General features: G+C 45.5%; 7 non-coding genes across 7 annotated transcripts; 3 read left to right on the top strand and 4 right to left on the bottom strand.

Annotated features, from left to right (window-relative positions):
• The first annotated feature begins 2,935 nt into the window (after nt 1–2,935).
• Trnaa-cgc (transfer RNA alanine (anticodon CGC)) lies at nt 2,936–3,007 on the top strand. Its single transcript has one exon. It is a non-coding gene; the product is annotated as a tRNA-Ala (tRNA).
• A 3,082-nt stretch (nt 3,008–6,089) lies between these two features.
• On the top strand, nt 6,090–6,161 carry Trnaa-cgc (transfer RNA alanine (anticodon CGC)). The gene has a single exon. It is a non-coding gene; the product is annotated as a tRNA-Ala (tRNA).
• A 6,485-nt stretch (nt 6,162–12,646) lies between these two features.
• Trnac-gca (transfer RNA cysteine (anticodon GCA)) lies at nt 12,647–12,718 on the bottom strand. Its single transcript has one exon. It is a non-coding gene; the product is annotated as a tRNA-Cys (tRNA).
• A 318-nt stretch (nt 12,719–13,036) lies between these two features.
• Trnaw-cca (transfer RNA tryptophan (anticodon CCA)) lies at nt 13,037–13,108 on the bottom strand. Its single transcript has one exon. It is a non-coding gene; the product is annotated as a tRNA-Trp (tRNA).
• Nucleotides 13,109–20,814: 7,706 nt separating this feature from the next.
• Trnaw-cca (transfer RNA tryptophan (anticodon CCA)) lies at nt 20,815–20,886 on the bottom strand. Its single transcript has one exon. It is a non-coding gene; the product is annotated as a tRNA-Trp (tRNA).
• A 118-nt stretch (nt 20,887–21,004) lies between these two features.
• Trnaa-cgc (transfer RNA alanine (anticodon CGC)) lies at nt 21,005–21,076 on the top strand. The gene has a single exon. It is a non-coding gene; the product is annotated as a tRNA-Ala (tRNA).
• Nucleotides 21,077–27,431: 6,355 nt separating this feature from the next.
• Trnak-uuu (transfer RNA lysine (anticodon UUU)) lies at nt 27,432–27,504 on the bottom strand. The gene has a single exon. It is a non-coding gene; the product is annotated as a tRNA-Lys (tRNA).
• Between the last annotated feature and the right edge of the window lie 69 nt (nt 27,505–27,573).

Raw genomic sequence — 27,573 nt, forward strand, 5'->3', positions numbered from 1 at the left:
TTGGCGCAGGTTAACCACCAACTAATCGACGTAGGATACGTTGGGAGGCGGCGGACGCACAAACTCCACGTGTCTTCGATGGCGCGTCGACAATCCGGAGAAGCGAGATGAGCAAGGTTTAATTTCCAGGGATGTCGGCTGCGCCACACCCGTTGGCGATGAAGGGTGACGGCACATATATAGGCCTCGTGATCAGAAAAGGCTACTGGCCACACCTCCGCGTCACTCACCGTTGCCGCGAGAGAACGGGAGACGTAAATCCTATCGATGCGACTAGACGAGTGACTCGTGAAATGGGTGTATCCCAGTCTATTTCCTCGGACATGTTCCCATGTATCTACTAGCTGGAGATCGCCGATGAGTGTCCCAAGTTCGGGGCACGGTGACTGGCGTGGCAGCTGATCTTTAGGTGCTTGGGAGCAATTGAAATCGCCCCCTAATATCAAGTCATCGTGCCTGCCCTGAAAAAGCGGTGCTATTCCTTCTGCGAAGAAGAGCGATCGGTCACGACGGCGATTCGTTCCGTAAGGGGCGTACACATTGATAAACCGGACGCCTTGCACCGTTACGGCCATCTCTCTAGCGTCGGGGAGATATCGGACTTCGTCCGCCTCGAGGCCCTCTCTGAGGAGAATGGCGACTCCACTGTTAGTTGGCGAGGCGTGGGACACATGAGCCGTATAACCATACATACCCGGGAAATCGGCGACGAAGACTTCTTGGAGAAAGGCAATGTCAACGTCTGCTGCATTGAGCATGTCTTGGAGCAGCGACAACTTCGTACGTGTCCGAATGGTGTTAATGTTGATGGTCGTTAAGCGATAGGTTTGTAGATTGTCTCCTGCGGTGGGGGCTGCCGTCAGTGTCGCCGTAAAAGGTGGGGCCTGTGATCTGCTGGCCGCGTCCGCGCCGTCATCTGTTGCTACTCGGGAGGGACCGAGGTGTGGGAGGAGAGACCCCTCTCCTCATCCACCACAGCGGCCGTAGAATCGTCTTCAATGTCATCCGCCCAAGGTCCGTAAGTTAACGGTGGCTGCGGTAGAACACTTGTGGGCTGAGTGACTAAGGGTGAATCCGCAGTTGTTGCCGGTTGTGTACCAACGGCGGGCGCTGTGCTGGCCATCCGTTTGTCCGAGGGAGCGGAATCGGGTTTGTCAAAATCAGACAAAGTGACAGGTGAGGGCGAACTCGTGTCATCCATTCTCCTCGTCGTTTCGTCGGCCGTCCGGTCGTCAACTGGAGAAGACGTCCGCTGGAGGCAATCGTCTGAGGGTGTGCGACGTCGCTTTTTATGTTTTCTCGGTGACCATTGTTGGCGGACGTGGGTTTCTGTGTCCGAAAGAGTTTGTGGTTCCCGTATAGCATCCCCCTCAGGGAGAAAGGCAGAGGTCGGTACAATCCCTAGTGTCGAGTTCCATTCTCTCGTCCGAATCTTCATGTGGAGTCGATGGGCGGCGTTCTTCAACCCCTGCAGACACCGTAATGGTGTTGGTCAATCCAGGACCGGCGACAGGTGCGCATTCTAACGCTTCCTGTCTTCTGGAGGGGTTGTCGTCTGTCATGACGTCGATCGTGTCACTTCTGCGTAATTGAGGGGGAGGGCCGTGAGCGTAGGAGGTGGTGTCGTGTCATGCAATGGAAGTTGTGTAACCCGACGTTGAATACACGCCGAGCGCACATGACCCTCCTGGCCGCAACCAGAACAAGTACGAGGTTGGCCGTCGTACATTATTATTGCTCGACAGCCACGTATGACTAAGTAGGACGGCACATGTTTCTTTAATTCAATTTTCACTTGTCGGACGCCGTTGAGGACTTGGTACGTCTCGAAGGTGTTCCATTTTTCGGTCACGTGGCTAATTACCGTCCCATAAGGGCGGAAAGATGAGGTAACGACGTCCGGTGGTACTTCGAAAGGGAGTTCGAAGACTCTTAGTGTGCGTAATCCTAGTCCAGCATGGTCAACAGTAACCTCTCCGATGTGACCATCGGAGTGTTTGAACTTGAGAGTGTTCGCACATCTGTTCACAACTGCGTGACATAACTCGTCATCGACCACCTTGACGTAAACGACGCTGCTTGTGATGGATAGGTGGATACCGATGATGTGCTGTGTTGGTATTTGAACTTCGTCACGGATGAATCTTTCGACTTCAAAGGCTCGTGGTCGTGCGTAGTCGGACTGGAAGCTGATCTTGATGGTAGCTTTTCTGTACGAATGAGCCATGGCGACTCAGTGTTAACGGACGCGAGTATTAGCTGCGGCGAGGAAGTAAACTAACTACGCGCGCTCGCGACTCTGCGGACGGGACCGCGACTCTGCGGACGGGACGTAAACAAGACGTCCTCGCCGCTCACCGGCCGAAAGCAGACTGAATTGAACCGGGGACCTCTCGATCTGCAGTCGAATGCTCTACGACTGAGCTATACCCCCTTTCACGATCTTCCTATTCCCATAACTTAAGGAAAAAATATTATATTCTGCCTGGCTAAAGACATCTAATCGAGCAAAATATCGTGTAATCATTATCTCTCAGTTATATATTAGCGTTAAACGATATAAATATCAAAAATACTAGACACTTCGCGCCTGGAGAAAGTGCGAGTCGGCGCTTTCACCTTAATGTCAGAATGCGAAAATTGCACTTGTAGCTTTTTTCAAGCAAGTTCTGTTCGTCCGTTTTCTGTAATCGTTTGGTATCTGATTAAACTGACATACTCGCCTAAATTTCATTGTGACCCCGACGTGATTTGAGTGATTTGAACACGCAACATTTTGATCTGGAATCAGACGCGCTACCGTTGCGCCACGGAGTCGACGCTGCTTAGGTCTTGTCATGAATAGGTTCCTCGAACACTTACTGTACCGTTCAAACCTAAGAAATAATGACAGTAGGATCCAGGAGAGACTCGTCCCAGATGTGCTTGCTCTGGCGGGGGTGTAACTCAGTGGTAGAGTGTCTGCTTCGCATGCAGAAAGTCCTGGGTTCAAATACCAGCTCCTCCAATTTTTGTTTCTCCGTGCGGCAGTACATGAAAACTTTTGCCTATCACCATATTCTATAAAATTCAGTGTACAAGATTCTTCCCCCAAGCAAGTGGTTTTCATACAGTTCGACCTCTTGGCGGGAGGACGATGACTTGCAAGAACCTTGGCTGCGATCCTCCCATTGAAATGTTGCTCCAAAGCCTTCGGTATGGCGTGCGGAGTGCATCTCAAACATGTATTTGCAACTCACCGCGACAATCGTCTTTTGTTTTTTCGAGATACTGAAAAATGAAGGTGGCACCCGGGATTGAACCGGGGACCTCTCGATCTGCAGTCGAATGCTCTACGACTTTTTTTTCCTTTTTTTTTAAAATATTTGACTCGAACCCACAATCCCCGGTTTAGGAGACCGATGCCTTATCCATTTTTTTCTTATTTCATTTTATTTATTTATTTTTTTTGGTTTCATTTTGAAAATGCTGTGTCTGGCAGGGAAAGGCAAGGTGGGCAGGGGTCATGCAATCTGAGGCCTGGCCACTTTGTCTCCCACCTTAACTGTCACCACGGCACCCTACCTCTTCTACGTAATGAAGAAATGCTGCGGCTTGACACCGCCGACAGTAACATAAAAACAGAAATTAGTCCGGAGACGAAATGTTGCATCCATTTGCAGTGTAAATGAAATATGTCCATTTTCATAGGTATGCAGGAGAGCCGGGAAATCCGTGCACTTTGATTTGTGGAGTGAGATGCAATCATGCGGTGCAGAGTAAGTATTGGATGAACAAAATAAAGTAAAAGTCTTCTATCGTTGTTTCTCTCCATCGGATTGTCTGTTACAATCAAGAAACTAGGAAACTCAGTTCTCTGCAAGGCATCCGCCAATGATACGGAACGCGCTACAACAAACATTCTTTTAATTTCTGAATGTGACGAATGATCCAAGTGACGCACTCGTAAATTAGTCTGCCCCGCACTAACTTCTTTGGTCTTCACTCCGGGCGTCCGAAGGAAGAGTGGAATCAACCATGTCGGAAGAAATGGCTTTAAGCACACCATCCTATATTGGCTGTGAAGTGATCGTGTGACTTAAAAAGTTTGCAAAATGAGCTTTATAGTTTTTAGTCTTCTGTAGTCGGTGGTGCTGTATCATTAAATACAGAAGAAAGTCTTCTTTACTCGTTTCGTTCACATTGAAAAGATAGTAAACTGTGTGGCCTTTAAGCCAGTTTACTGAATTTCTTTTGGTCTGCGGGTAAGGCACTACCTCCGGAGTAGGAAGTCAGCTGGCGTTATGGTCGCAGGGCATGTTCTAGTGGTGCTTGCCAACAACTGTCGTATGACCGCCCAAACATCTCGCACTTTTTCGCAGACAAATCGGTGTTCCTCGCTATCTTGTACCTGGCAAGTGTTGCATAAGGGTGAATCGGCCAGATGAATGGAATGGAGTCTGGCATTGGTAGCTATTTTACGATTCACCGTGAGATACTAAGACGCTCGCACGTGAGACGGTAAATGGCGTGAATGAACATTATCCCAAATGACCCGCCAATAGTGAGCTGTATATTTGTCTTCGATGTTATTCCTGGATGTGGACTCGATCAAAGTCTTATAAAGTTGCTTCACCACCGATATTTCCTTCGCCGGAATTCTTGTTCGAGCATAACTATATTCCAACAGGAAATATTCTAAATGATAAAGGTCGTGTGGAATATGATGTACATCAATCGGGGGGTTGAGGTCCGCTGGGGAGATTTCGTTGAGGAGGTGAGCAGCGAGACAGTGTGGAGATTTTGTCCATAGCTTATACATACTGCTTAGATAGAGCGCCTGTGCCTTTTTATAGACATCAGTGAGGTTTAATCCGCCCTTCCGAGTAGGGAGCGTCAACGTACATTATTTAACTTTGAAGATATTGCCTCTGGTCACAAAATGGCCCAGGGCAGACAGCATTCTATGTGCAATGCCACTGGGAAGAGGCAACACTTTGGCTACATAGTTAATCTTCGAGAGGATATAAGTGTTGACCAGTTCAATTTTTTGGAGAGCATTCAGTTTCCTCATGCTATGCAGTTGTACACATGCCCTAACCTTGTGAAGTAAAGCTCGATAATTAACAGCAATGGTATTCTGTATCTTCCGCCGAAACTCAAGTCCTAAGCACTTTATACTGGTAATTTCTCGTAATCGGGCATGATTGGGTAGATTTATTCCCCGTTCGACATTCATGAGTCCAGATTTTTGCCAGTTCACCTTCGCCCCAGATGCCGCCTCATATCGTTGAAGTATTTGAAGTGAGGACCGCACTTCTTGCGCGTTCACGACAAGAAAGCCGACATCATCTGCGTACGCACGGCACACAATCTTCTGGCTATTGATTTCCAATCCCTCCAATGTGCAGTTAGCGTAGCGAGCAGAGGTTCTATGGCGATGGCAAAGAGAGCCATCGACATCGGACAGCCTTGCCTCACCGAACATTCGATATCAATAGCGCCACTGAGGCGACCATTAATTTGAATTCGCGACGTACTATTACGGATCAGATTGTCGAGTACTTGGGTGAACTGGTGCGGAAACGACTGAGCTATACCCCCTTTCACGATCTTCCTATTCCAATAACTAAAGGAAAAATATTATACTCTGCCTGGCTAAAGACGTCTAATCGAGCAAAATATCGTGTAATCATTATCTCTCAGTTATATATTAGCGTTAAACGATATAAATATCAAAAATACTAGACACTTCGCTCCTGGAGAAAGTGCGAGTCGGCGCCTTCACCTTAATGTCAGAATGCGAAAATTGCACTAGTAGCTTTTTTCAAGCAAGTTCTGTTCGTCCGTTCTCTGTAATCGTTTGGTATCTGATTAAACAGACATACTCACCTATGGCTTTCGTAAATGAAAATTTCATTGTGACTCCGACGTGATTTGAACACGCAACCTTGATCTGGAGTCACACGCGCTACCGTTGCGCCACGGAGTCGACGCTGCTTAGGTGTTGTCATGAATACGTTCCTCGAACACTTACTGTACCGTTCAAACCTAAGAAATAATGACAGTAGGATCCAGGAGAGACTCGACCGAGATGTACTTGCTCTGGCGGGGGTGTAACTCAGTGGTAGAGTGTCTGCTTCGCATGCAGAAAGTCCTGGGTTCAAATCCCAGCTCCTCCAATTTTTGTTTCTCCGTGCAGCAGTACATGAAAACTTTTGCCTATCACCATATTCTATAAAATTCAGTGTACAAGATTCTTACCTCAAGCAAGTGGATTTCGTACAGTTCGACCTCATGGCGGGAGGACGATGACCTGCAAGACCCTTGGCTGCGATCCTCCCATTGAAATGTTGCTCCAAAGCCTTCGGTATGGCGTGCGGAGTGCATCTCAAACATGTATTTGCAACTCACCGCGACAATCGTCTTTTGTTTTTTCGAAATACTGAAAAATGAAGGGGGCACCCGGGATTGAACCGGGGACCTCTCGATCTGCAGTCGAATGCTCTACGACTGAGCAATTTTTTTTTTTTGCGCGATTTTAGTGGTAGTTTTTTTTCATTTATTTATTAAGTTTTTCTTTTTTCTTTCTTCTCAAGCTCGTCTTCACTTAGTAATGGTATGAATATTTCCGTGTCGTTCTGCATTCGTCGATGTTTCAGTTTCCTGAAGGCATGATTCAAAGTGGTCATCTCTTAGCGTTGAGAATATGTTCGCCGAGATTGCCGCCGTGGTGTTTTCTTGCAGTTATTGACTAAAGTAACTGGGTACTATTGTGTGTTCCTTGAGTTGGTGGAGACAGAAACTACAAGATCAGAGGTTTCTCTTTCAGCATCGTAAATAATACATTGAAAAATAAAGTTCCATATAGAGGAAATATGGGTATCTAGAAAGAAATACTGCCTCGTCTGTGTTAAACTTCGTCAAATTAAACTATACTTGTCTTCTGTGTTACGTAAAAAAAAAAAAAACAGAAATAAATACTGGCTCCACAAGTTTGGCATCCTGTTGCATGCTGCTTCTCTTTGACCTTAGGTGCACACATTGTACCACCTATGAAGCAATGGAGTCCTGAGAACTGACAAATAGATACCCTGATAATAGAAGAAAGAAATAAAAGGCAATGATCGTAGCCATTGGTTCGCACTCTTAAAGCTTCCCATCATTCAAAGCAACGGTGAGAAAATTCTGAAATTTTTCTTTATACTTTCGTAGACGTTTGATTGCATAATATTCGGCCATAAGATACATGTGAAAATCAGAAAGTGTAGGCGTTTTAGTCGTCAGCATATAATATAGGTATTGTCTAATTAACCAGGTATAGCTATTATTTTTAGATTTCGGAAATAATTGCCAGTCCGGGTGGAATATATCTTGCAGTTGTATTGCGGATGGCGTCGTTCTATTAATAAGAGCCAGTTTCATTCTCGTCCAGTTCCAGATTTGCGTCTGATCTCTGCAGTATAATATGTGTTGCAATGTTTCCACATGGCCACATGTGTCGCAAGTCGGTGTAGGCCGTAATTGGATCTTACACAATTTCTCCCCCGTGGGCATCACCTCGTTCACATCATACCACACGGAACGAACTCGGGAACGAAGAAGAGGAGTGCTGATATTCATCCAAATTTGTCGCCAGTTCTTGCCAGGATACTTCATTTCTATAGAGTTATTCTGTTGCCGATTCGTAAATACACTGTAGACAGCCGCAGCAGTGAATGCTTGCAGGTGTTGATGCACATAGCTGGACTCCACGTAATATCGGCGAATATGAACGAGCTCGGGATGGATAGGTCCAACATTTATCGGTGGCGTCATATCCGGTGGTCGTAACTGCTGGAATAGACGTGCCGTAAGACCTGTCTGACTACATCGTAAGATCCTTGATGTTCTAGCTAGAAAAATCGCTAAGCACTGTAATTCAACATCTTTAAGGGCTAGACCACCTTTATAGTGAGGTAAAGCGGTAGCCTTGAAAGCGACTTTAAAAATATTACCTCGCCAAACGTACCAGCCTGCGAGAGCTAAAATTCTGTTTGCAATATCGGTAGGAATAGGGAGAACAGCGGCAACATGGTAAATCTTGCTGAGAACATAATAATTGACGAAATGTGCTCTCTGAATCCTGTCTAAAGACCGCATATTGTGCTCTCGAATCAAAGCTCGAAGGACGTTGAGCTTCTGTTCCCAATTCACTCTCACCATTTCCCGTGGATTCGAAGTGAGAATCAAACCAAGGTGCTTGAGTTGGTTGGTTGCCTCTAACCAAACGGTGTTCGCAAAGCGAGCCTGCGGACCTAAATGCAAGATTTTGGATTTCCGTTCGTTAAGGCGTGCACCGCAGGCGCTGGCATACCGGTGTACAAGCCGTCGCACGGTATCGAACTCTTCGTCGTTGTTGATAAGGACGCTAATATCGTCCGCATAGGCATGACAGACGGTCTTTGTATTCAGCGTTTGAAGACCTGGTAAGGTGACGCAAAACGTCTTCAGTAGTGGCTCTATAGCAATGGCGAAAAGGGTCGTAGAAAGCGGGCACCCTTGTCGCAAACCTTGTTGAATGGGCACAGGGGCTGTTAACTGGCTGTTGAATTTCACGCGGGAAGACGTATTGCAGATACAGTTCCTTATCATCTGTACGAAATGCTGCTGTGAAACCCAGTTTTTCCAGCGTTCTGAAAATAAGTCCGTGGTTAGTCCTATCAAATGCCTTGTCGAAGTCAAAAAAGACTATTGCCAACGTGGTCTTACAAATCCAAGTCAAATATGCAATATCTCGGTATTCGCACAGGGAGTCTATCATTGATCGATCAGTAGCCACGTTCATGTGGTATGAACCAAGCACTTTACTAAGGACTGGCTTAAGTCTGGCATTCAGAATCCTAGTAAAGATTTTGAAATCTGCATTGAGTAGGGTGATTGGTCGTAAGTTATTGAGTGAAGTCCCTTGTGACGGTTTGGAGACTAAGACTATCATGCCCTCAGTGAACTGCGATGGAAAAGCAGTATTCGTTAACAATTCATTATACATGAGAGTCAGTTCGTCGCCGAAAACATCCCAATACCGAAGATAAAATTCAACCGGCAAACCGTATGATCCTGCAGCTTTTCCTTTCGCCGCAGTCGTAATGATTGAATTCACTTCGAAGTTAGTTATGTTTGCCAGGAGCTGTCCGTGGTCGTCCGGATCCACCGATGCCGTAATGTTAGACAAAAAATCCTCTCCCGCCGCTACATCTGTGTCAGGCAGTGAGTAAGGGTGCCGAAAATAATTCCGAATAAAAGTTTTAAGCTCGCCTTGCTCATCATAAACACGACCTTCGTCATCTGTCAGTTGAGTAATGATTTTTTGTCTGCCTCTTTTAGCTTCCCGTATGACGTGGTACAAGGACGCTGACTCGTTAAAGGTGTCATCGGAAGCGCGCGCCCTGACTTGGGCCCCTGCCAGAGACTCACGAACCAATGCGGTGAATTTGGCTTTGGTACGTTTAATGCGAAGGAGATTGCCAGGCAGTGCAGAGGAATCGTTATACAACTGGCGGAGAGCGGTAAAGTAAAACTCCAACGTCTGTTTCTTCCAGTACGCCTTGGCCCTGGCAAACTGACAAATACATTTCTTTATGTGCGGTTTCACTAACTCCGTCCACCAGTGAACACGCTCCCTATATCTTTGTCGGCGCTGGAGGCACCATTGCCACGTTGCAATAAGATCCCCTTTCAGATCGCCGTCGTCCAACAGTGCGACGTTCAGTTGCCATACGCCTCGACCCAAAAAGGTTTCCTGCGAGACGTGCCTAAGCGTGATGTGATACGCACAGTGGTCGCTAAAATTAACAGGCCATATTTCACAATCCCTGGCAGCGCTTAAAATGTCTTTAGAGACATAAAACCTATCCAGACGACTAGCGGAGGCAGCGGAAACATAAGTATATCCGGTGACCTGCGGGCGAAGTGAGCACCAGGTATCTTGTAAGTCCAGCCCATCAATTAAATCTCGCAACTCCAAACAAAAATTAAAATTCGGACACTGGTCTTCTCTGCGTACAACACAATTAAAATCGCCGCCCAATAAAATCCTCGAACAACCACAGGATAATAATGGCACAATTTCATCGCGATAAAAAACACTCCGATCCCTTCGGCCTGTAGATCCAGTCGGGGCATAGACGTTGATCAAAGGCAAATCTTCGAATTGTACGACAGTCCCTCTACCCGTTTCTAAAATCGCTCGAGGTCTGCAAGTGATGCCCGCTTTGTATAAAATTGCAGTCCCTGGCTCATCGCCGATATTGATGATGGCCTCATAGACTGTGACATTCCCGACCTTGGGTGTGACGACTTCTTGTAGGAAAACGATATCTATATCGGCGGCGTACACATAGTCAGTCAAACATTTTAATTTGACATCAGATGTTATTCGATTTATATGAGCAGTTGCAATTTTGTAATCCCGCATAAGAAAGGGTGATACCATGTTAATGCGTATCGTCAGCCCGGGATGGCTGCCTGCTCGACCCCGGCGAGGGAGTGGTATCCATAAATGCATCGGGTCCAGAACTATCGAAATGCGTCCCCACATCGGTCTCCTCTGAATGCTGCACGACCTGTACTCCATCGTCTGTGACGATTCTCGCACATTCATCCGTCCGGAACTGCTTAATAGTACGCTGCAGTTTCTGTTCAAGAGTATGAGTTTCCTCTTCACTCTGCTTACGAACCGATTTCTTTTGTCGTTCTTTCTTCTGAGGACGGGTGTCCTCGACTTGTTCGTTGTTGTCAGATTTCGCAGTGGAAGAGGTAGCTTCCGTGGGAGACTGTTCTTTGCCGGAAACTACGCTGACTGGAGAAGACACTTAAAAGGGATGGGAAACTCGCGGCTGGTCACCAGAGTCCTCAGGTGGAAGACTCTCCACAGATGGGAGCCTATGTTCATCGGGCAACCGAGGCGGAAGTTCCGCACGGACCACGCCAGCATCAGAAGGGCGCGAATTTCCGGCCCCGTCGGTTGCATTGTTTTCCACGGCGGAAGCAACGGGCATTCGGCTCGCCGTAGTTGTGTTTACAACGGCGGCGGTCACGTCTGGCACAACCTCAGCCGCGTGCAGCTGTGGCGCGCTAACGACAGACGGACCGACAAGGCTCTCGGCATACGTCGGCCTATTGCCATCCTGCCCAGCTGCAAGGGCATCACGTTGTCGTAAAACACGACGCACTGGTTTAGCACGGGGACACGCGGCCTTCATATGGTCCGGAGAGCCACAAAGGACACATGTACGTGGTTGCCCCTCGTACATGACGAGTGCCCGGAAGCCTTGTACCACGACATTCGACGAGATATGCTTGGATAGGTCAATTCGCGCTACCCTGACACCATTATCCACATTGAAGTGTTTAAGTCCACTCCACTGCTCTTGGTGAATTTCTAATACGTTCCCATACTGGGACAGACATTGCCGAATACGGTCAAGTTCAATTTCAAATGGTAGGTTGAATACACGAACCGTGCGCAGGCCTAACCCAGCATGGTTAACGACAACTTTGCAAATTTCACCATCTGAATTAACGAATTCGGCAGTACCCTTAGTTAAGTCCATTACACGTAAACAAGGCTCGACACTAACAAGTTTCACGTAGACGGCATTCGCCAGAAAATCGTATGAAAATCCCAAAACTTCCTCGTCCTTAAGACCCAATCTATCGAAGAATAAATTGACTAATTCGTAGACATGTGGTCGGCCATAACCGAACGGAACTGGAAACGCAACGAGTAACGGCGTAACTGATCGTCCATGGCAAAGGCCATGATGTACTCACAAGGCCCAACCAGCTGCAGGCGCCGCCAAACACGCGCGGAGCGAGCACTCCGGCACGTCTGCACACGGCCGCTGCTGCGGCGGAACTGTGAGCTATACCCCCTTTCACGATCTGCCTATTCCCATAACTTACGGAAAAATATTATACTCTGCCTGGCTAAAGACGTCTAATCGAGCAAAATATCGTGTAATCATTATCTCTCAGTTATATATTAGCGTTAAACGATATAAATATCAAAAATACTAGACACTTCGCGCCTGCAGAAAGAGCGAGTCGGCGCCTTCACCTTAATGTCAGAATGCGAAAATTGCACTAGTAGCTTTTTTCAAGCAAGTTCTGTTCGTCCGTTCTCTGTAATCGTTTGGTCTCTGATTAAACTGACATACTCGCCTATGGCTTTCGTAAATGTAAATTTCATTGTGACTCCGACGTGATTTGAACACGCAACCTTGATCTGGAGTCACACGCGCTACCGTTGCGCCACGGAGTCGACGCTGCTTAGGTGTTGTCATGAATACGTTCCTCGAACACTTACTGTACCGTTCAAACCTAAGAAATAATGACAGTAGGATCCAGGAGAGACTCGACCGAGATGTACTTGCTCTGGCGGGGGTGTAACTCAGTGGTAGAGTGTCTGCTTCGCATGCAGAAAGTCCTGCAAGTGTATTTCGTACAGTTCGACCTCATGGCGGGAGGACGATGACCTGCAAGACCCTTGGCTGCGATCCTCCCATTGAAATGTTGCTCCAAAGCCTTCGGTATGGCGTGCGGAGTGCATCTCAAACGTGTATTTGCAACTCACCGCGACAATCGTCTTTTTTTTCTTTTTTTTTTTCGAGATACTGAAAAATGAAGGGGGCACCCGGGATTGAACCGGGGACCTCTCGATCTGCAGTCGAATGCTCTACGACTGAGCTATACCCCCTTTCACGATATTCCTATTCCCATAACGTAAGGAAAAGTATTATACTCTGCGTGGCTAAAGACGTCTAATCGAGCAAAATATCGTGTAATTTTTGTCTCTCAGTTATATATTAGCGTTAAACGATATAACTATCAAAAATACTAGACACTTCGCGCCTGGAGAAAGTGCGAGTCGGCGCCTTCACCTTAATGTCAGAATGCGAAAATTGCACTAGTAGCTTTTTTCAAGCAAGTCCTGTTCGTCCGTTCTCTGTAATCGTTTGGTATCTGATTAAACTGACTTACTCGCCTATGGCTTTCGTAAACGACAATTTCATTGTGACCCCGACGTGATTTGAACACGCAACCTTCTGATCTGGAGTCAGCCGCGCTACCGTTGCGCCACGGAGTCGACGCTGCTTAGGTCTTGTCATGAATAGGTTCCTCGAACACTTACTGTACCGTTCAAACCTAAGAAATAATGACATTAGGATCCAGGAGAGACTCGTCCCAGATGTACTTGCTTTGGTGGGGGTGTAACTCAGTGGATCCTCCTGCTCACTGGGGCGTTCCGGGTATGAGACGCTGAAAATGAAGAAGAATCCTGGAGCATACTGATCCTCTACGGACGGAATAGGGGGGAACCCCTCCCAACAGACGAGAAGACGACTCGGACGCACGGCTACGGCAGTTGTAGGATCTTTCTTTGTAATGAACCAAAAATAAATCTATAAAACAAATGTTATAAAACTTATAGAAATAAATAAATATAAACAACATCGCCAAACCCACTACATCCTCCTCCTGATCCTTCGATCCTCGAACTCGAACACGTTGCTTGGGCGTGGCGGCGGGATGGCCAGGCTTCGGGTGTCGACCCCTGCCCTACCCGTCGTCCTGCTCCTGCAGCGGTTCATTAGATTTAAAAAAAAAAAAAAAAAAAAAAAAAAGCGCCGTGGTCCCGTGGTTAGCGTGAACAGCTGCGGAACGAGAGGTCTTTGGTTCTAATCTGCCCTCCACTGAAAAAAAAAAAAAAAAAAAAAGTGGTAGAGTGTCTGCTTTGCATGCACAAAGTCCTGGGTTCAAATCCCAGCTCCTCCAATTTTTTTTTCTCCGTGCAGCAGTACATGAAAACTTTTGCCTATCACAATATTCTATAAAATTCAGTGTACAAGATTCTTCCCCCAAGCAAGTGGATTTCGTTCAGTTCGACCTCATGGTGGGAGGACGATGACCTGCAAGACCCTTGGCTGCGATCCTCCCATTGAAATGAAATGTTGCTCCAAAGCCTTCCGTATGGCGTGCGGAGTGCATCTCAAACATGTATTTGCAACTCACCGCGACAATCGTCTTTTGTTTTTTTCGAGGTACTGAAAAATGAAGGGGGCACCCGGGATTGAACCGGGGACCTCTCGATCTGCAGTCGAATGCTCTAAGACTTTTTTTCCCCTTAGTCAGACGCCTTATCCACTTTTTTTTGTCTTGCAGGAAGCATATCAGTAGGCGCATGACGGGGACAAAGAGGGCAGGGGTCAAAGAACTCGAGGCCTGGCCACGATGCCCCCGCCATTACTCGCACCGAGTGGCTCCTTCAGTGCATTTTACATTTTATAGAAAAGCGGTTTTAGTCGTGTGTGGTCTTCGCCTGCTCTTTTTATTGTGGTTTTGATCACTGGTTGTACGACGTCTGGGTGGAGAACTGATTTGAAGGCTGTCATTCGAGTTATCATTCAACAGTCATTCGAGTAGGAAAGATGTTATTATACTGCAATAGACATCGAGAATTTATGTGACACTTATTGGGGGGACAGACGTAACAGAAATTGATAAAAGAAGAGGCAGTTTCTGTATCTTGAACGTAGATCTCATATTTCAGTCCTTCAGTACCCCTAAAATAGTAACTGTAGTGTTAGACTGTGCTTTTTAACTGACACCTATTCTTTCGAATAAAATGATCAACATGTTTCCATGCATTTTCCTTTGGTCTGCATATTGCTTAACTTTGCTGTACTCTATTTTCATAAAAAGCTTGAATTCCGTTTCGTCGTCACCACCTATTTTATTTATAATGTAATGGACAAACTGTCCCATTAACCAGTGTATTGCATTATTTTTGATTTTGGGGTAATACTTAATTTCAGGTCTGAAAAGCATCATAGGAGTAATGGAATTGGTTGACGTTCGTTGCAGTAGTGCAAGATTTTTCCTGAGCCAATTCCAATTGTTGAAATTTCCACCACACGTGAATCTATGAATCACGGTGTCAACCAGTTTACATTTCTGACATAAGGGGGTTTCAGCTTTCCCAATTTTATAAAGCCGTTCGTTGGTGCTGACAATATTATTGACGGCTTTGTACCATGCCGTTACCACATGTGAATTGAGCCCGTTAAAACTAATATTCTCCCAAATTGCATCCCAGTTGTAACTCATATATTTCGTGGCAATTTTATTTTGGCCTTCATATTGTTGTCTTTCTCTCATGATGTCTCTGGCTGTAATGTGCAGTGAAGTTCTGAGTTTCTCGTTAACATAGCTCAATTCAGTGTACAAGATCCTAACGTATCGCAGTCGGGGGTTAATTTTTTGTACGTCTGCCGGTGGCTGAAGGCTTTCCGGTTGGACACATTTAAACAATTGTGTAGTAATACTGCTTGGGTTGGCGTGAAATATGTTTTAAGACCTTTTTATGAAAAGCGCAGAAGCTTTATTGCGTATGTCCACCAGTCCGAGGCCTCCATTTCTAGGATGTAATGTCGCCGTTTTTAGGTTAACTCTGAAGATTTCCCCCTTCCATAAGAAATTTGCAACTCTCGACATTATTTTCTGAGCTATCAACTTCGGCAAGGGAAAAACTTGTGCCATATAGAATGCCTTTGAGAGAATCATAAGTTAATGAACTTGACCCTCTGAACCTGGTTCATAAGTCGTTGTGAGTTCTCAATGAGTCCCCCTTGAATCTTTGTTGAAACCTCTTTCCAGTTGAGGGCTGTCATCCTCATTGGACATGCCGTCAGGATTGTCCCCAGGGTTTTATGGGTGGTAACTGACTTCGCCCAATCGATGTGTATCCGTTCAAGACCCCGCATTCCCAGGATTGTACTTTTATTTTCGTTCTTTGTCGCACCCGACGCGCGGCAGTAGTTTTGAATAATGGCCCCTAGTCGAATTACATCATCTTGCCCTCGTATGACGACACCAACATCGTCAGCATAGGCTTTCACTACAGTTTTCCTACCAGTTATAGTTATGCCCTTTAAATTTCATGAACACTTCTTAAAAAGGGCTCTAACGACACAACAAACAAAAACATAGATAAGGGACTTCCCTGTGGGACGCCGCGGTTTATTTGAATTTGCCGCGTCAGCTGACAGTTGACGGCTAATTTAGCGTTCAGACCAGTAGCAATGTTTTTTATAACATTAACAGTTTTGTGGACGAATCCCATTTTTGTCAGTACCTCAAACAGGAAACGGTGATTAACCGAGTAAAAAAAAAAATGGTTCAAATGGCTCTGAGCACTATGGGACTCAACCTCTTAGGTCATAAGTCCCCTAGAACTTAGAACTACTTAAACGTAACTAACCTAAGGACATCACACACACTCATGCCCGAGGCAGGATTCGAACCTGCGACCGTAGCAGTCCCGCGGTTCCGGACTGCAGCGCCAGAACCGCTAGACCACCGCGGCCGGCCTTCACCTAGTCGAAAGCCTTATTAAAATCTATAAAAAGTAGCGCACATTTGATATTGGAAACTGATGCTAAGGCGATGATGTCTCTATATTCAGAAATTGTATTAAAAATACTTCTATTTGTTGTACATGACTGATGTTGACTAATTAATTTGTCGGTCAGAGGGGAAAGTCTCTTTTTTAAAATCCTGCATACTATTTTGTAGTCAGAGTTTAAAAGTGAAATAGGGCGGTAATTGTTTAAACTTTTCGTCCCTTTGTTTTTCGGTATAAGTACAATTTTGCTGTATTTAAAATGTTCAGGTATCGTCTGCCCGTTAAAAATCTCATTGACAGTGCATGTAAACGTGTCACCAATTAAAAACCAGAATTTAATGTCAAATTCTACAGGCAGTCCGTCGGGTCCAGCAAATTTATTTAACGGGGACTTGGTTATTATCTCACGAACCTCTTCGTTACTGACTTCAGAGAGGATTTCGTCGTTTTCAGAACTTGTCAATTGTGGGGATAAAACACTGAGAAACTCTTGCAGAGACCCCTCGTGAGGTGGGCTGGAAGAATATAATGCATAGTAGTACTGGTATACTGCATTTAGAATCTCCTTCTGAGACGTTAGTGTTGTCCCATTGGATGTTTTAATTTAATTAATGACAGTTCGTCGCCTATTCTTTGCATGCCGAAGCAGATGATATAAGGATGTTGTTTCATCAGCTACCACCGACTTCGCCTTTGACTTCAGTTTTAAGCCTTCCATCTGTTGTCTTTTAATGGCGAGTAATTTCGCTTTGGTGTGTTTGATGTCTTGTAATCTAATGGTTGACACGTTTGCCTGTTCATAGAGGTCCCGCAACAATCTGTAATAAAATTCCATACTGTTTTTTAACTCCCGCGCTCTTTCTCTGCTGTATCTGATACACACTTTTCTCAGTCTCGGTTTTGCAACCTTAATCCACCAGTCTAATACTGTGGGGTGCCTGTCGATCGATCGCAGACATAAGGTCCACGCTTCCGATACTGCGTCTGCCAAATCTTGCTCTATTAAGAGAGAGACATTTAGATGCCACTGGTTCCTAAAAATCTGAATCGTCTGTGGAGCTAAATTAATGCACGCCTTCATACTGCAGTGGTCACTAAAATATACAGGTACGATTTCTGAATTAAGTAGACATATTTACAAATTTTGGGAGACATAAATTCTGTCTATTCTACTGCGCGAAGTCTGTGTTACATACGTACATTCAACATTCGTTGGATATTTCAGTTCCCATGCGTCCTTAAGTTTTAAGTCGGTTACTAGGCGTTTAAGTTCCAACGAACGGTTAAAATGTGGTTGTTGATCTTTACGATTTAACACACAGTTAAAATCACCGCCCATTATAAAACTGTTTGGGTTTCGACGTAATAAATATATAATTTCCTCTTTATAAAATGCTGCCCTGTCCTGTCTATTACCATTTCCTGAGGGCGCATATAAGTTAATCAATGTGATACCTAAAACGTTAATACTAATTGCCCTTCCAGATTCCAAACGCTCCACTTGAGACACGGGAATTCCTTCCCTAAGCAGAAACGCTGTTCCTGTATGTTTTTCGCAAGATACGTTAACAATTGCGGTGTGTCCTGGTATTACAAGTTCCGTCGTTACAACCTCCTGTAGCAACGCGATATCGGTTCCAGAGTCATACAAAAATTCCTTGAGAGCAGCAAGCTTTAATGAAGTTCGAATTTTATTTATATTGATCGTAGTGATAGAGTATGCTTGCAACTCTAACTTGCTATTGGCCACCTACAACCTTGGCTAAAAACTGTTGTACTTCTGGTACGCTGAAATCCGTTATAGAACTACAGTCGTTCAGAATTCGGCATCAGTCCTCGTAACACGGTTGCTAAACGTTAGTTTGTCTTCCATTGTCATCCCGTACCTTAGTACTGAGGGGCTGTTCGACATTGAGCGTATCAGGAGGCTCATCTGGGGCACCTTCTCTGACAATTTCATAGCGTATATTTTTCTGTGATTTGACGTCTGACTTTTCGGCTTTTTGTTTGGCTTGGGTGCGAGAAACAGTAAGATTCGGTTGTGGTTTTAGCGTACAGCGGTGGACGCCCTGAAAACCCTGACCTGATTTTGTTGTGGCAACACTCTGTGCGGCCGCTTCAGCAGTAGTGTCTAGAGAGACCTGGTTTGTAAACACTGCCTGCTGTTTACGCGCTACCTTCGTTTGTTGTGATGCTTGCGACGGTGTTTGCTTATTTTCCGGTTCAGAAGTAAACACTTCCTCTTGTTTACACTCTGGTGCAGGTTGATGTGCTGTTGCGGTGTCGCGCTGTTGTTGTTCTACCGCTTCCGCGAACTTCCCGTCTGTAAACAGCTGATTATCGCTGTTTACAGCTGGGCAAGTTGTCACTGATTGGGGGACTTCTACTTTTTCGCTGTCGGCAGCTGCCGTTTCATTTTCTGGCAATGAGCGACATGTATCAGAAACCGTAACTAAATCCACTTGCATTTCGTCTTGGGGCACAGGCAGACTTTCATCGCTAGCTTTCTGTTTACGTACAGCAGGAGATTGTAGGGAGGTTTCATCATCGGAACGATCATCTGTATGCTCAAGTGGCCGTTTCTTGTTCAGTACGTCTAACTCTCGGGCAGAGGAATCACAATTGAAGCGTGTTACCAGAAGTGGAAAATCACTACCATCAACAGCAATATTTCCAGATCTAGGTACAGGATCCGAACCCTCACCCTGTTTCGCTGTGTTATCAGTTGCCAAAACTTCGCTCAAGGTCATCTTACGGCGTTGGACTAAGTTCGTTTTTAGTACAAAGACACTACGGGGAGTCCTGCCTTAAATGACCCGATTCATTGCATATATGGCACGTAGGGGTTTGACCAGTATAAATCACGTGTGCTTTATGCCCGTCAACAGTTATATGAGATGGGATATTCGTCTTTACTTCCATCTCTACCGAACGAATACCATGAAGCTATGAATTTTAAATTGCTTCGACCAACGTTCGTTAACTGTATCTTTAACCTCACCATATTGAGACAAGGCAACCTTGATTTTCTGATTATCTATCTCGATAGGTAAATTTAACACCCGCACAGATCTATAAATAGCATCAGCTCTACTGATAGCCACTTTACTTGTAGTGCCGTCGCTATGCAAAAATTCTACATGATACCCGAAGTTTCCAATAATTTTATTGTGGTGTCACCGCCAGACACCACACTTGCTAGGTGGTAGCTTTAAATCGGCCGCGGTCCATTAGTACATGTCGGACCCGCGTGTCGCCACTGTCAGTACTTGCAGACCTAGCGCCACCACATGGCAGGTCTAGAGAGGCAGACTAGCACTCGCCCCAGTTGTACGACGACTTTGCTAGCGACTACACTGACGAAGCATCGCTCATTAGCCGAGCAGATAGTAAGAACAGCCTTCAGCTAAGTCCATGGCTACGACCTAGCAAGGCGCCATTAGCCTTACATAGCAATTGATAATTATCGTCTAAAGCATGTCTCAACAAGAACGATGTATACCAAAAGGATGGATTAAAGTTAAGTATTCCCAAAGCAACGTACTTTTCTTTATAGCATTCATTGAGCGTCCTGTTTCAGACTTCACGATATTCTGGGTGAGCTTATAGCGTGCAGATCGGCCCCCTCAAAATAACACTGTGTCGGCACTTCTGTCGACACATCATTTATCTAACGAAACGGGGCTCAAAAATTTTACGAAAACACAGTAGTTGTCAGTATCTAGCTGAGTGGTATGCACCATATCAGAATTAATGCCAAGTACCTGATCAAGCCAATCATGAATTTCCAGAGCAGTCGGCTGAACACGTCGTGTTTCCTTGGCGAAAGCAAAAACCAGCGTATTCTTCCTCACAGTTGTAGCCATGGTATGCAGTAATCAAGGGGAGATTCCGGTAATTACCGAAAACTCCACAAACGACAAATAGTCGTCGGTAGAAAACACAAAAACAGAACACAGTAGGCAGAAGAAACACAAGTTACACACGAACAAAATCACAAAAAGCAAGGACACCGAAACGCAAATGTAAACACTGGCGAAGCACTGACTACACGCAGGAAACGGTGGCACGTCCGTACGCGTCGGCAGCTAGAGCCAGAATGTCTACGACTGAGCTATACCCCCTTTCACGATCTTCCTATTCCCATAACTCAAGGAAAAGTATTATACTCTGCCTGGCTAAAGACGTCTAATCGAGCAAAATATCGTGTAATCATTATCGCTCAGTTATATATTAGCGTTAAACAATATAAACCTTAATGTCAGAATGCGAAAATTGCACTAGTAGCTTTTTTCAAGCAAGTTCTGTTCGTCCGTTCTCTGTAATCGTTTGGTATCTGATTAAACTGACATACTCGCCTATGGCTTTCGTAAACGAAAATTTCATTGTGACCCCGACGTGATTTGAACACGCAACCTTCTGATCTGGAGTCAGACGCGCTACCGTTGCGCCACGGAGTCGACGCTGCTTTGGTCTTGTCATGAATAGGTTCCTCGAACACTTACTGTACCGTTCAAACCTAAGAAATAATGACAGTAGGATCCAGGAGAGACTCGTCCCAGATGTACTTGCTCTGGCGGGGTTGTAACTCAGTGGTAGAGTGTCTGCTTCGCATGCAGAAAGTCCTGGGTTCAAATCCCAGCTCCTCCAATTTTTGTTTCTCCGTGCAGCAGTACATGAAAACTTTTGCCTATCACCATATTGTATAACATTCATCGTACTAGATTCTTCCCCAAGCAAGTGCATTTCGTACAGTTCGACCTCATGGCGGGAGGACGATGACCTGCAAGACCCTTGGCTGCGATCCTCCCATTGAAATGTTGCTCCAAAGCCTTCCGTATGGCGTGCGGAGTGCATCTCAAGCATGTATTTGCAACTCACCGCGACAATCGTCTTTTGTTTTTTCGAGATACTGAAAAATGAAGGGGGCACCCGGGATTGAACCGGGGACCTCTCGATCTGCAGTCGAATGCTCTACGACTTTTTTTTTGCCTTAACCACTTTTTATTTTTTATTTTTTTTTTTCGCCTACACATTCAGTAAACCTCTGATGCAAGTAGAGCACTCTTCATCGGTTGTAGAACTTCCCCTTCATTCAGTGCACTGCCATCTGTTAGATGCTGCTCGAGCTAGCTCTGCTCTCAGCAGCAAAGTTAAAAAAATGAATGCCTTCTGTGAGGGTCGAACTCGCGACCCCTGGTTTACGAGACCAGTGCTCTACCACTTTTTTTTTTTTTTTTTTTTTTTTTTTTTGGGACTCGAACCCACAATCCCCGGTTTAAGAGACCGATGCCTTATCCATATTTTTTTTTTACTTCTGGTTTACTAGACCAGCGCTCTGCGATTTTTTTTTACCGGACGCCTTAACCACTTTTTTTTAGTCAGACGCCTTAACCACTTTTTTTCTCTCCCAACTGAGCTATTTTTTTTCTTAACCACTTTTTTTTCTTTTTATTTCTCGCCTTAACCACTTTTTTTCTCTGTTATCCACTTATTTTTATGCCTTATCCATTTTCTGTTTGGAACCACTTTTTATTTTTTATTCCATTGTAATGACCCAGGGCAGCTCAGTGAAGGCGCGTTGGGCAGGGGTCGAATCCCGAGGCCTGGCCATGACGTCTCCTCCTCCCTGCACTGAAGCACAGTGGCACAAATACGTAGTAATTGTCCTGGGTTCGGAGTCGTATGATACTTATATGTGGACACGGGGCTTATGTGGCGTTGTCTATCCAAACAGGTAAAAGCTCGGCAGGAAGGCAAAATAACTAAGAGCTAGCGAGAATGTCTTCCCTATCATGAAGTGAGAGCCGTATGCCCCTATACCGGTGCCATAAATGCATCTGGCGCAGGAGCGATCAATAGAAATGGAAACTTAACCAATCCCCTGCTTTTCGAAAACAATACTAAGCATATTCGCAAAGTCCCTCTTAAGATGTGGGAAAGATTGTTGCGTCCAGTACTCATGAAGCATGTAACCAATAAACGAAATAAAATCGTAAATACCATCACCATCAACCACTGCAAAAATGTAACGGCCAAGAAGCCACATAATGGTGTTGTTCTTTGTCCGGGGATAAAAAACCGTGTCCGGCCAGCAGAGAATGTCAGTTGTAAATGCCGAATCCGAGCTCCTGGTGAGTAACGCCAATTGTCGGCGCAGCCAGTACCACATGCGAAGACGGTCAGCGCAGGTAAATCGGTGTGGAAGTGTATCAACACAACCACACGTTTGACAAACCTATACGATGAAGTCGTTCGTTCGTAGGAATCAGCTGATTAACTACCTTATACAATAGGGAGGCAACAGTTGCTGAATGAATGGGTAAGCCAATATTCGTCCATATGTTACGCCAATTAAAACGGGGATATTGCAAAACAACCGGGATGGAAGAAGAAGATCTGTGCCATTCGTCAAGCAGTGTTCGCGTAGTAAAAACGGGACGACGTTGTAAGTGGAGATCCAGATAACTAATCTCAATGTAGAAGTCCCGAACATGCCGTAGCTTCGCATTTAGAGGCCCTACGTTAATAGGCGGTGACAAGCTCGCAGGACGAACGACATGGAATAATCGCGAAGTAACAGTCGGGGACTCGGAAAATAAAAGATGGAGGGTGCGCTTAACATAAAGGGCCGCAGCCTTGACACTGACATCGGTGAACGACAAGCCGCCCTCAAGACGCGGCTTCGGAAGAACATCACAACGTAATTTAAAAATGTGCCCCCGCCAAATGTATCTGTTTATAAGGTGGACCATTTTTGCACCCTGCATTCGGGGAAGTGGAAACAACTGAGCAACGTAATATACTTTACATATAAGTGTCTAATACACGCTTTTTTGCAGTAGCGGTATCGAACGCCATGAGTGTTCGAATAAAACACCTTGAAGCTTGGAAATGGCCACTTGCCAATTTTTCGCAGCCATACGAAGAGGACACCGTTCAAGATAGATACCTAAATGTGTATGGTGTTCAACAGCCGCAACCCACGGAACAACCACATGTTCAAAGCCCCGCAAATTCAGGGGTTTGCTTTTACGGGGGTTGAGACGAGAACCTGAGGCCGCAGCAAATTTATCTAGTTCCATTTTCAACGGCGGCACTTCTGCGGCGGAACGAAGCAAAACAACCAAATCATGAGCATAAGCTGTTGCTGTCTGGGTAACCCCAGAGATCGTAAGACCACGAAGTGTCGAGTTGAGACGTGTGAGGAGTGGTTGAAGGGAGAGAGCATAAAGGGTCATGGATAAAGGGCTACCTTGCGGGACGCCACGTTTAATATCAATGACCTTCGTCAGCTGGCCATTAATGTCAATCTTAGCAGGAATGCCAGTCGTCATATTCTTAAGTACCAGCAGCGCCTTTTCATTAAAACCGAGTCGACGCAGCAGAAGCTCTAAAAACGAATGGGACACACGATCAAAAGCCTTACTAAAATCAACAAATAAAAGCGCACAGGAAATATTGGTGACAGCGACAATCGACACATCACGATACCCTGCCAGAGGCGTCAATATGGAGCGCCCCGGAAAGCAGCTTTGACAAGGAGTTATCACAGGTGTAAGCAAGAGGGATACACCAGCATTAACAGCCCTAGCAGCCGTCTTATACTCAAATTTTAAAAGGTTTAAAGGACGAAAATCACTAGCTGTCTTCAAACCAGCAAATTTTGGTATCAGGACAACAGTACCTCTCTTGAAATCGGCTGGAATTGCGCCACCATTCAAGATTTCATTCACAATATCCATAAAAACAGGCCCTATAATAGTCCAAAAGCGAACAAAAAACTCCTTAGGAAGGCCATCCGGACCAGGAGATTTGTGAGATGGTGAACAAGCAATGAAAGCTGAAATTTCGTCTGCAGTAAAAGGAGCTAAAAATTCCGTATTATGGTCCTCTGTTAAAACTGATGGGATAGCAGTTAAAATCTCGTCAACATCAACCGGATCAGAATCAGCCACAGCATATAAGGTCTCATAGTAGCAGGTAAGTTCATGGGTTATTTGATTCTGCAAGGTAAGCCGGCGACCATCAGCTGCCATAAGGCCGTCAATCAATACACGTCGACGGTTCTTTTGGTGACGAAACAGATGGTACATAGAAGTCATTTCCTGTGCTAAGGTGGACGGTGGTTAAGATTTAAGCTTCAATCCTTCCATCTGAAGTCGTTTAATACTAAGGAGCTTGGCTTTAATTTTCCGAATCTCAGAAAGGTGGGCACATGTCATTCTAGAAGGATCATAAAGTTCGCGAAGCACCGAATAATAATACTCAAAAGTCAGTTTCAGATCTCGCGCTCTATTATAACTGTAGGACATTTAAGTGCGACGTGGTTTTGGCTTCGCACAGTGGATCCACCAGTGAAGCTTAGACGGATAGTATCGCAGAGAACGTAAACACATGTCCCACGCCGTCTGTATTAGAGGTTCGATGTCAGGGTCATCGAGCAAGGAGACATTTAATTTCCACAGCGGCCTATAAAGTTTAAGAGGCAGACGCTCCAAATTAATTATAACCGCAAGGGCACAATGATCCGTAAAACTGGCTGGAATAACATCTACATTTAAAACAGAAACACTAAGGGGATCAGAAATATACAACCGGTCAAGTCGACTACTTGAGGTGGCAGTAAAAAATGTAAATTTAACTAAAGTGGGGTGTTTAACCTCCCACGCATCGCGTAGTCGTAGTTGACGTACAAGAGAATGTAGCTCGAAACAATAATTAAAATGAGGGGATTGGTCTTTAGCTTGTAATACACAATTAAAATCACCCCCCAATATCAAATTCGCAGGATTTTTGCGTAAAAGATAAATCAAATCCTCTTTATAAAAACGAGACCTTTCCTGCCGTTTGCTGGAACCAGAGGGGGCGTAAACTTTAACCAAGGTGGTGTCAAATAACCGACAACCAATACCCCTTCCCGAGTCTAAAAGCTCAATTTCGGTAACGGGGATATCGTCACGAATTAGTAAGGCAGTACCGGTGGAAAACTCAGGCGCAAAACTTATAATAGTGCGAAAGCCAGGAACAAACAGGTGTGCAACGGAGACTTCCTGCAGGAAAACAACATCAGCTGCAGAGTCATAAATAAACTGCTTCAGAGACGCTAACTTCAGAGCAGATTGAATGCTATTTATATTTAAGGTAATAAACTTGTACGCCTGCAACATCAACCAAAAAAGGGAAAATGAACCCTAATTACACCACACTAGAAGCAACTACATCCATATCATCAACATCAGACATGGCAGACGGTGATTGCCCGGAATCAACGGAATCAGAGTCATCCTTTGCATGCTTGTGTTTTTTCCGCACCGCGTGAAGATTGGGGGGCACTTTCACCCGACGACGTATCTGATGCACACCAGATTCAAGAGCAGGTGGAGTGGGGGGTTCGAGATCAGGCACGTTAACCAAGGCATCCGAAGGATTAGCAGGGCGAGAGGAATCAGAAGAAGGAGCCATCGAAGGGAAACCTGCATCAGGAACATCGGCACCGGCATCAGAAGGTGTAGGTATTGGAAATGTAGGAGGCGGAGAGATAGGTTTGGAATCTGCTGAAGCGGAGCGCGCAGTTCTAGGAGAGATTTTCCGACAAACAGCTGGCTGCACCGAAGTGTCGTCAACATGTTGTGATTCCTGTGTCGGGGGGGGATGTCAACACCACCTCGACCGAATGTTGTGGCTCTTGCGCCGACGGCGTGGCAGCAAGTTCGACGTCATCAGGCAAAGCAGGAGACACAGCGGGAATAGAATCCGAAACAGGCATGGGAGATTACGGAATTCTCTCGTCAGATTCGCAAACCGGCTGCGAAACAGCAGCTTCGTCATCAGTGCTACCGGTATCACTAGCACGACGGCGTTTGTTATTGGAAACAGACGGGATCGGTGTAGGAGCAGCCGATACATTTTGGCGAGTGGGTAACGGGGGAAAACCTGCATCAGAGGAGGGTGTCACCCGTTGTGAAGAATCGACTGCAGGAGGCTGACAGGAAACAGTGGAGAAAGCTGCTGGCACAAGATCGGCGACCGTTAATTGGCGGCGTTGTGCTAGCCCATTTGTAAGCACAAACACCCGCTTAGGGCAATTAGCACGAACATGACCATTTTCATTACATAGAAAACACGTACCAACTTGCCCCTCATAAGTAAGATGAACACGATAACCACATAAAACCAAATGGGACGGTATATTCGACTTAATATGCATTTCAACCGATCTGACACCATTATAACATTGCAGCTTATGTTGTGCAGACCAACGTTCATTTGGAATTGACCGAACGGTACCATAACCAAGCAAAGCTTCCTTGAGATAACTGTTTTCAACTTAGGGGGTAAATTATAAACCCGAACTGTGGTATACGAAATTTCAGCATTTCAAACAGTAACACTGCTAACAGAACCATCTCTATGACGGAACGACACTTGCTCACCATGTTTTAGTAAAATCTTACCTAGCAAAACCGGGATCAACAATTTTACAAAAAAGCAGTAAAGTTCTGTATCAAAATACGCCGCATGTACCTGTTCCGATGTAATGCCAATCGTATCCACAATCCATTCGTGAATTTCCAACGAAGTTGGTTGAACATTCCTGGTGGCCTTGTTAAACTGAAAATTGAGACTACACTTCCGCGGAAACAACCGGGAAGCCATAACACTTAATTAATGCGACAAAAGCCGCTATACAACACAAGACACAAAACAAACACTAAGGCGACGAAACAACGAAGAAAAGAAGACACAGAAACGTCACACACAGAAAGTAAATATTCACAACCCGAGGGAAACGGCGGATCGAATACACAGCACGTCCGATCGCTGTCGCGTCTCAAGCGGAACTAATCACTCGGCCACGACTGCTCGTAGACGAAGTTTCCCTCGAATCATGAAAAATCCAACCGGTCTGCGCATAATGTTGACAGGAAACGAACTCGGTGCACTGATTACGGCAGGGCTACCAGCGCTACGAGACGAGCCATTAGGGAAGCGTTAAAATCTTCGCCCGGACAGGGACTCGAACCCTGGACCCTTAGGTTAAAAGCCTAATGCTCTACCGACTTAGCTATCCGGGCTCACGCCTGTTGTGGATGGAGCGGCTGCAAGCAATGTGAATAACTGGAACGCGTGTGTAGGCGTACTAC

Source organism: Schistocerca cancellata, chromosome 3 (genome assembly GCF_023864275.1).
Source record: "Schistocerca cancellata isolate TAMUIC-IGC-003103 chromosome 3, iqSchCanc2.1, whole genome shotgun sequence".
Lineage (NCBI taxonomy): Eukaryota > Metazoa > Arthropoda > Insecta > Orthoptera > Acrididae > Schistocerca > Schistocerca cancellata.